At 41.9% G+C, this 10,159-nt stretch overlaps 1 long non-coding RNA gene across 1 annotated transcript in view; it reads right to left on the reverse strand.

The window, feature by feature from the left end:
• Positions 1–10,159, reverse strand: part of LOC107117933 — a 66,729-nt gene that overhangs the window by 39,776 nt on the left and 16,794 nt on the right. Inside the window, exon 2 of the long non-coding RNA XR_001482751.1 lies at positions 3,801–3,884. This is a non-coding gene — a long non-coding RNA (uncharacterized LOC107117933). The remainder of the gene's footprint in view (positions 1–3,800; positions 3,885–10,159) is intronic.

Here is a 10,159-nt window from a genome sequence, read left to right on the forward strand (position 1 = left end):
CTTGACTGTGAGGACCTGGCCACTGTGATCCATGCGACGGTCACCTCGAGGTTAGACTACTGTAACGCTCTCTACTTGGGGCTGCCTTTGTCGCAAATCCAGAAGCTGCAGCTAGTGCAGAATGCTGCAGCCAGGCTGTTGATGGGCCTCTCTAGGCGAGATCACATCTGGCCTGTGCTGCAAGCGCTGCACTGGCTGCTGATAGTATACCGGATTCGCTTCGAAGTGCTGGTTCTTACCTTTAAAGCCCTGAATGGCCGGGGTCCAGCTTACCTAAGGGACCGCCTCTCCCCGTATGTTCCCTCAACAGCACTACGATCGGGGAGTCTCCACCTCCTGGAAATTCCTGGCCCCAGAGATGTTAAGTTCGTCCCTACTAGGGCCAGGGCGTTTTCAGTGGCGGCTCCTACCTGGTGGAACAAGCTCCCGGGCCCTGTGGGACCTTGTGCAGTTCCGCAGGGCCTGCAAGACGGAGCTCTTCCGCCAGGCTTTTGAGTAGGAGCCGCTGCTGCCACTATTCCACCACCGTGGTACTGTTCTACCATCTACCCCTACTATGGGGGGTATGAGTCACCTGGCGGAAGCGAGTAGAACATCATCGCTGGAGTCCTCGCTACTTAATTAAGATGGCCGCCCAATTGGGATTACTGCCCATCTTGGGGATCTATATATAGGATAACATCAGAGCACCTTAAATATTGTCTATGGGATTTTATTGTGGATGTTTAATGCTGTTTTATTGTATTTTACCTATTTAACCTGGCACTAGCCGTATGTTAGCTGCCCTGAGCCGTTTGGAAGGGTGGGATATAAATCCAAAATAAATAAAAATAAAAAAATAAAAAGTAAGCCCAACAGTTTCAGAGGAATTTACTTTCAAGTGACAGCTAACCATAAGTGCATTAATTTCAAGTATTTATTATGAATTCAACAATGAGGTTAATTATTATTTTAAACATAGATAGGATTATCCCATTTACTGTCACAATAACCTTGTGAGGTCATTATAACTGAGATAATAAGTAAGTGGAAAGATGTGGATGAGAAGAGCCGTAGGGAAGGGAGTACATGGATAAAAGAGCTGTGTAGTAAACACCACAAATCCCAGACCGGAAGAATCGGTCTCATGCTTTTATTTTGAAGTTGCATTTTGACACTGCCTGCATTTTCTAGTGCTCTCATTAATCATGAGGACTAGAAACTCCTTTCTATCTAAAACAAATAAAAGCTAATATTCTCAAGAATCCAAGTTCTCTGCCAGAGTATAGAGTTTCAGCAGCATACTTAAAGGGTATATTCCAACCTAGCACATGATAACAAAGCATGTGAAATAAAAACAGCAGAGTGAGGTACAGGCCTGATTAGTCATATATTATTGAAATTTAGGAAGCAAAGTCTGCAAGGACCAGTGACACCCAAAAGTAGGTCAAACAGTTCTGTAGTTCTGGCAATGAGTTAGTGAGTTTGGCTGTTATTACATTTAGATGCTGTTAGGGTATCGGGCATGCAAAACGAATACTTAAATGGCTTTTTAGAAATATATTATTTCTGACTCAAAATTTATTTTGATACAAACACTTATTAGCAGCTGGCTGAATAAATGCAACCACCAAGGACACTGGGTACCCTCCATAATTAAGATACTTTCCTAGGCCCAGCATCAGCTCCTTTTGTCATGCTACACATATGTAAGCAGTTTGTACTGTGTTGATCTTTAACAACATGTGCATGCACATCTCTGTGTTAAGGATGCCAACTTCCAGGAATGGCCTTGGGATCCCCTGGAATTGCAGCCAATCTCCAGACTACATAGATCAGTTCCCCAGGGAAAAAAATGGATGCTTGGGAGGAAGGATTCTATGGCACTGTACCCAATGAGGTCCCTGTCCTCCCTAGGTTCCACCCCCAAATCTCCAGGAGTTTCCGCACCTGGATCTAGCAATGCTACCCCCCCCATCCCCTGCAGAAGGCAAGGGGGGACCTGGCAACCCTAGTGTGTGTTTGTGTGTGTAGCCAAAAAAAATCCTATCTACTGACTGAAACCCCCAATGGCTCTTTCACCTCTGAATTTCAACAAAGTAATCCATTTAAACATACAAAGAATATCTTAAAAATCCTAACTTGTGCATTTGTGCATAATACGTGGTACTGCTTTTTCCCACCAAATTAAAACTCAAAGCACTTAACAGTGATTTTAGTGGAAGAGACTGAACAGATGAAATTGCCTTATGCCAAGCCCATTGGTCACTGCCACTCATTACCATCTAGCAGCAGCTCTGCAAAGTAACAGGCAGAGAAAGGTCCTTCCCAACACTATTGCCTGAAATCCTTTCACTAGACTTGACAGGGATCAAACCTGGGACCTTCTGCATGTGCTCCACCACAGAACCACTGCCCTATGCCAAAAGCTGCACTCAGCAGTCCTTATTGGGATACATTGTGCTCATTGTTAGTAAAGTACTAAATTTTTTAAATAAAAATTATATAAAATGGGTGATGTATAAAGAAGAAAAATTGTTTGAAATATAAACACACTAGATTTTACTAAGCATACTGATTTTGATGGAAAAGACCAGAAGACTGGACTGTTGTTACAAACCTCCTCATCTTAGTACAATAATATAAATTTGGGAACAGTGGAGAACTAATCTCTCTGAACAGATTATGCTTTGTCATAGATTTCACCATAATTGGGGAAATTACCATTTGAGGTCTGGAGGGAAAACACTATTAAATGTTTGAGAGATCAGACATTGAACTTTCCACCAAAGTACAGAGCACATCGGAAAAGATCACAGTTGTCCCCAAACTTCCAAGATTTGTGGCTTTCTATATAAAGAAACCAGATTATTAATACAGCTAACAGAACAGACTCTGGAAAATTAACTTCCAGTCATTCAGACTGACACAAAGGCCTAAACGGCAACTCTTATACTATATTTCACATTCAACAACACTAGCAAAATAACCTACATAGGACCTTGAAACAATATTGTAGATGAGTCTTTGGCAGAAGACTAATGGCCCCAAAGCTAGGACTCATCTTTGCATGAGAAGTAAGATAACAAAGCATCTATCAGAAGGTTTCTAGATTTTCTGGATGTCAAAATAGTAGGACTTAACCAACAATTTAAAAAAACCCTCTAAATGCATGTTTTGGAACAAATACATGAAGCTGCAAGGGTCATCTGAAAATGATTAAAAAATAGGGCTGCCAAGTGGGGGTGGGGGGCAGGTAAACCCCCGCTTCGGAGGCCCGATTTCCGCAGCCGCAGAATCGGGCCCCGGGGAGAACTCTGCCCCCCGAAGCGTAGCGGGGCTGCGGCACCAGAGGTGATGCAACCACATCGATCACGTTGGGGGCGTGGCCCCGATCGGCGGAGGGAAAACTCTATGGTTTTCCCTCCGACGATCGGGGCCACGCCCTCAACTTAATCGACATCACGTGTCACTTCCGGTGATGTGCTGGCGGCGCGCACGCGCTCGCATCAACAGAGAGTTCCCGGAGCCAGGCGAGGCTCCCCCACCGGTAGGCAAAATCAATTTGGCAACCCTATTTAAAAATGGTCCTACTAGTCATCTTTACCCTAAAGAAAATATTTGTCAGCCAGCAATATTGCTGCTATTGAAAGGGGAATCACTCCTATTAAAAACCAATGGGATGCAAACATTTTGGATATTGCCCAACAGAAATAGTAATACACATATTGTGAGAGTGACAAATGGTCTCCAAATGAACATATATTGCCAGCTACGCAGTGTCCTTGAATATCTCAAGTAAAGAACTTCAGAATCCTTACCTTTCATTTCCTATCAGGCTCAGGATGCTTTATAGATTTATTTGTAGCCACAAAATCAGGGTTTCTTTTGTATAACTTTGTTTCCTGTTTTTAAAAAAAACACAAGAAACTGTTATCTTAGACAACAGCAAATATTGTTCTGAATATACACGCTTTACGCTAACATGTTTTTGGTTCATTTTAAATTAAAGTAAATGAAAACAACCACCGAAGGAGGTATTTCTGTGCATTTATGAGCAGATGGTTTCTTGAAGGCAAGTTAAGACTTGACAAAGTGGAACGCTGAAGGATCTCTCTAGGGGAACAACATCCTGTTCCACACTCCAGCAGATCTTTTTTCAGAGGCAAAGTGCATAAATAGAGACGCAGACCATGCCTGACACATGAGGAAGTTCACATGGGACAAAGCATCCCCTGCACTCAGTGTAAATTTTTACAGTTCTTCACCAAATATCAAGTGCTACCAAGAATAAATTGTCATCCCAATGCCTAAATGAAAATAATGTGATAAAAGCCAGGGGAAGTGCAAAAAGTAAAAGTTTAATAATGCAGAAGATCAGACTTGGGTCAGGCAACAAAGAAGTTGTCCAGGAACCTGTCAAAGATGATTCTTATAGTAGTTCTCAAATGATGGGGATTTTGTCCAGGTATGCATATGTTGATGGGGAAGCTCCCCAGACTCTTTTCAATCCAATGTTTCTACAACTGGCATGAATCAAGTACTAGAGAACTAGTCCATCTCCTTTGGAATCAGAATTACACAGCTGTGCAAGTGCTCATAGGTGAGGATCACTAACCCTATCACTAACAGGTAGCATTATTAAAATGTGGCAATTGCCACTGTTCCCTAGTATTACCTACCTGCCAGTTAATTCTAAAAACACACGCACAGAATTAGCCCATTAACATTTGGTTAAAAAACTATCAAACACAGCTAAAACAGAAACAGCTTCACTGAAAGGATTGCAGTTTTGAAATACATAACACTGAAATCAAAATACTTTTGGAGAAAAATAAAAAGGAGACACAGAGGAGGAGAACAGGCATTAATCTAATGAAATTGTCCAAGTAGTGAAAATGCAAAAATCGGAACAACAAAGACAGGGTTCTTACAGGGATAGAGTAGTCACCTGCCTTGGTTTAATAAGATCAGTGTCCCAAACAAAGGATCAGGACTGGAAATGTTAAAGGAACACAGTCCCCAGAACTATTGTTCTGCAGAACAAATATTACCAAGCTTTATCATTAGAATAGATACAGACATGCTGTGATTTGAGGATACATGCATCACTTGCAGCCTGCCTGGTAAGAACAAGCACATGTAGAACTAGAGTGCAAACAGTATGGTTCTTTTCAATCTTGCAAACATCAGGGCCATATTGGAGGTAGGAGAAAGAGCAATAAGGATACAAAATTCTGCAAACCACAACAAGAATCCTAAAAGTATGAAACGGCAAAACTGCAGAGACTGTAGAGGCACATCGAGAATTCTGAGAGAAAGCATGTCAGAGAAATGCCATCTAAAAGATCAAGAACCACACTGAAAGGAACAAACAAGCTTTATTCAGGTTGTGAATCTATTTTTACAAGACCACAATTGGCCACAGGCAGGGGTATCAAGAGGCTGGTTGGATTTGGTAGCCAACCATCATAAGAACATAAGAAGAGCACTGCTAGATCAGACCAATGGTCCATCTTGTCCAGCATCCTGTCTCACACAGTGGCCAACCAATTCCTCTGGACGACCAACAATGGCATAGAGGCCGAGGCCTTCCCCTGATGTTGCCTCCTGTGTCTGGGATTCAGAAGTTTAGTGCCTCTGAATGTGGAGGTTCCCCTCAGTCACCATGGTTAGTTTTTGTTAGGCAGTGGGGCCAACTTCCTGCTGGGTACCCTTTGGTATCCATTGTTCAGTAAGAGTGTAGGAACAAGAGACAGGGTGCATAAGTGTTTTTAACAACATTTCCCAACCGGTCCATGACACTGAAGCTGAAAGAGGCAGCTTTATTATGGTAAACACCTGTAGTTTGTACTGCAGGTATCCCTTGTGGCTTGCCATTGGTGACTTCGCAACCCTATTCATAAATCCCTGGCTGCAGGTTGGCCTTTTCATGACTGTATATTTGGCTGCCATTTAGCAAGATGGCGCTTGAATGTTAGGACCGTTCCCTTTGTTTTTGTTGCTTTTGGTAAAGTAAACCACCTGCCAAATCCAGTCAACATCTCTTCATATGTCTGCTACGTGATTACTGAATACAGATGACACAAAGTTGTTGCTGAGGCTCCTGGGAAGATTATACTAGTCCAAGGCCTATTTGATCCATGTGCAAACGTCATGTGAGTCAAATTGAGTCAAATTGGCTTTTGCTAGACAAAAAAGAGCAAAAAATCATTCTAATGCTTATGGGGCAGTCTACCTATAGACACTAAAAGCTAAAAGCTTAGATTCCAGTCTAAGTAACTCTCCTAAGGATTGGACTGATAGCACTCTTTTCATTCTCATTAGCCTTCTCTAATAAGTTCCAAAGATGGCTAAAGCCCCCTTACATAAAAAGACCTTTATAAATGAACAATATTTGCCTCTCCTAGAACTGGAAATGATCTCTCCTAGTGCTTTGAACTGTGGCAGGTCCCTCATTAACCAATTGCAGAGGGCAGGTAGCTATGCCAGGTTTTTTCCTGCCTTCCTTGTGCACCACCAGTCCAAAAGGGACCAAAAACTCTTTAAAAAAAACCCACTCAGTACAATTTCATCTCTTTGGATATTCATCCATAGACCTCTGCAGAGGCTTTGAACTTTCCTTATACAAAGAGCTCCAATCTTTTTATCCAAAGCAATACATGAGCAAATGGAAATTAATACATCATGAGACACAGTATTATGGTCTAAAATGATTTATTTAAGAAAATCAGAGTTTACATGGCAAAGTAAAAACCAAGCAATACTTCTAAAAATGCACAGCATGACCCTAATATTTTTATGGCCAAAAGGGTTCAAACAAATAGGGTTGTAAGAAATCCTATGTTCACATTTTTTTAGTACTGAGTCAGCCACATGTTGACTCCAAGGCAAAGAAACAGGATGCTCCCCCATCAGCTGGAACTGAACTTTAAATTCTAGAAAAGTTCACAACTTCTATCTAGATGGAAAATAATCAATCAGAATGGATACAAGGGCTTTATAACCAACAGGGGGGAAAGACTGAAAAATTAGTCAATAAATTTAAAAATTCTGATTTAAATACAGAGAGAAATTACATTATTTGTTTACCTAACTGCTTTAGGGGAGGGTCTATGGCTCAGTGCTAGAGCATCTTGTTGGCATGCTGAAGGTCACAGGTTCAATCCCTGACATCTCCAGATACAGGGACCAGGTTATAAACGATGTGAAAGACCTGTACTTAAGACCCTGGAGAGCTGCTGCCAGACAATACTGACTTTGATGGACCAAGGCAGCTTCATGTGTTCAAAAAACTGAGCTGGCTGAATTACATTTTTAAAAATCTAGCCAACATTGGGCTTTCTGTCACACCAATAGCTTAGAGGCAGCATTTTCAAATATGGCCCAGCACTGACTTGCAGTAGTCTTATGAGAAGTTTCCCAAGATGGCAGGTCATCCTTCCTTCCTCCCTCCCCCCCATTTTTGTTCATGGACACAAGGTCTTGAACAACTCAAAACCACAGAATAATGCCTTACTTCTTCTAAAGAAGCCATTATGCCTAGAAGAAGAAGCACCAGCCAAAAACTTTATTTTCTCACCTTTTTAACCCACCCTCCCAGCTGAGGCCAGCTCAGCTGCTGTGCAATCATAGTTTACATTTGAGAGTAGGGTCTGGGAAACTGAACCTGGTGAGATGTTATTGTGCACCACAATCCTCTGGATCCACCACTCACTCTCTCTCTTTTTAGCAAGGGGCAGTCCACCATTATGTGTGAGATGGTATCAATAATGCCAGAACCACATTGACAAAATCTATCTGAAAAGGGGATACCAAAAAACCTGTCCTAAAAACTCATAGAAGGGAAGGCATTTAAATGTGCTAACATTAATGCTCAACACGCTGAGGGAACAGTAAGGGTAGATAAATAATGAGGGGGTTCTCCCATTAGAATAATTCCAAGTGCTAATGGAAAGCAAACCCACCTAATGGCAGATGGCCAATGTGGACAATGAAGCACGGGATGTTAAAGAGGAAAGAAGGATGAATTATGGATGAGGACATAGGTGACACATGGACTGTGCTGGAAGAAGACCAATCATTATTGAGTTCGGGAGCTTGCTGTATGGTGCTGAATTCTACTCAGTGGGCCATGGCTTCAGATTTATTCCACCTGCCTTCCCAACCCCAAAGGCTATGTTTCTGCTCTCAGTCAAGTGCACAAAGCAGGAAGCGATCAGAAAGCAGTCAATGACAGCTGGAAATCTTTACACACATACACTTTTTTAAAAAAGAAAAAGAGTCCAACCTTTTAATGGGCTTCCTTGCAGGACACTGTACAAACAACACTGCTACACACACACACACACAACTAAAACCAGAGGCTCTGAGCCTTTAACAGTTACACACAAAACAGAAATATATATCCTCTGTATGATGGGAATTATTTCATCTGTTGAATTTCTATTTAAAACACAACTTTCAGGGAGTGGAGGGTGGGGGAATAGTCTACTCCCAAAAGCCAGAAGGTATTTTAAGATCAATTACACGCTATGGACCTGATCCAGTGTGAGTGGAAGATTCCCACCTGTTTTGCCCATCCTCACCACCTATACCTGGACACATGCACAAGCAGCAGAAAGGTGACTGCAGAGAATGGAGAATGGGAGGTCCATGTGTACATTCCAGGTGTCCATCCAGCCCAGGGCTCTACAAAAGTGAGAACCATCCAAGCCCAAGGACTGCACTCACACTGGGACTGGACAGACCGCCATGTGATTGATTCTATTATCCTGAGCCAGAAAGTAGCCTGATTCTGCAACTCGGTTAAATTGCTTGGTGAAATATGATATGGCCTGGAATTTTTGCTGGTTTTCTTTTTCCTGAAATAGTTAGTGCAAATTTCAGGGCATAACGTGAGTCAGGGGTTCAGCAGCCCTAAAATCTTGTTTCTGTTACAGGAATCAGCCCTGGAACATATGAAGTGATGGTAATAACAACAATAGTAGTGGATATTATGCACAGCTGGCCTCCACACAAGTGGAGTTAAGAGAAAGGGCTTTCATCACAGGGTGCAACTTCTACACTGATACCCCTTATGATAAACGCTGGTGTATATCTGAGCAAATCACACTGTGCTCAGACAGAGGGCTAGTTCATTGGATCAGGTGAAGGGACAGTTTTGCTTTTCTTTTCTTTTTCGGCCCCCCGAAGGGGATTTTTTAATTTTATTTTTCTAAAGACTACAAATCTACAACGAAAATGAGGGAAGGGAACTACGTTTAGGGATAAAGAAAAGAAAACCCACTACTATCTAAAAACCCACAACTATCTAAAATCCCAAGAGAGGAGAGCCTCAAAATCTCTTAAGTACAAAGTCAGTTCTAAACTCGCTAACAATTTTTTGAACTTAGTCAGATCTACTATTACAACTTTTGAATCTTAAATTAACTGTTAAAAAGAAAAACCCCAAAGCATCTCATTACAATCATCTCTTTTCAAAGCCACAATACAGAGTCCTTCAGCCTTCATTTCTTCTTATCCTGTCTTCTTCGCAATTTATAAGGACTTTTAGGAGCCGCTGCTCCCTTCTCTGACAGAGAGTCCTCTCCAGAAGATCCTGCGTCCAGCTCGCCACTGGACTTACTGTCCTCTTTATCGCCTTTCTCTTGCTCACCCATCTGGATTTTCAAAAAGTCCCGTGCTTTGGAAACAGAGTCTATCTTTTCCTTTTTATCTTGAAGTTTGAAGGTTACGCCCTCTGGATACAGCCACCGATAGCTGATTGCGTTTGTTTGAAGAAAAAGGATTAAATCTTTGTATTTCTTTCTCCTTTGTCTTATTTCAAATGGGATGTCTTTAAGGATCCTGATGGTGCTGTCCCCAGTTTTCAAGGTTGTCCCCATCGTTGCTCTCAGGATAGTATCCCTCACATATCTCTTTGAGAATCTCATTACTATTTCCCCAGGCAGATTATTCTTTTTTATATATACGGAATATGACCTGTAGGCCACATCCATTTCACTCATCAAGTACTCCGCCGTCAAATCTGTCACTGGGGCTAATGCTTCGCTCAATATTTGCTTCAGATTCTCTCCTTTAGATTCTGGGACACCCTGGAATCGGAGGACCAGGTTTGCCTTCTCCATTTGCAGCTGTAAAAGTTGTTCTTCTGTGGAGACTTGCTTTTTTTCCATTT

This window comes from Gekko japonicus, unplaced genomic scaffold (genome assembly GCF_001447785.1).
Source record: "Gekko japonicus isolate JY-2015 unplaced genomic scaffold, Gekko_japonicus_V1.1 scaffold29, whole genome shotgun sequence".
NCBI lineage: Eukaryota > Metazoa > Chordata > Lepidosauria > Squamata > Gekkonidae > Gekko > Gekko japonicus.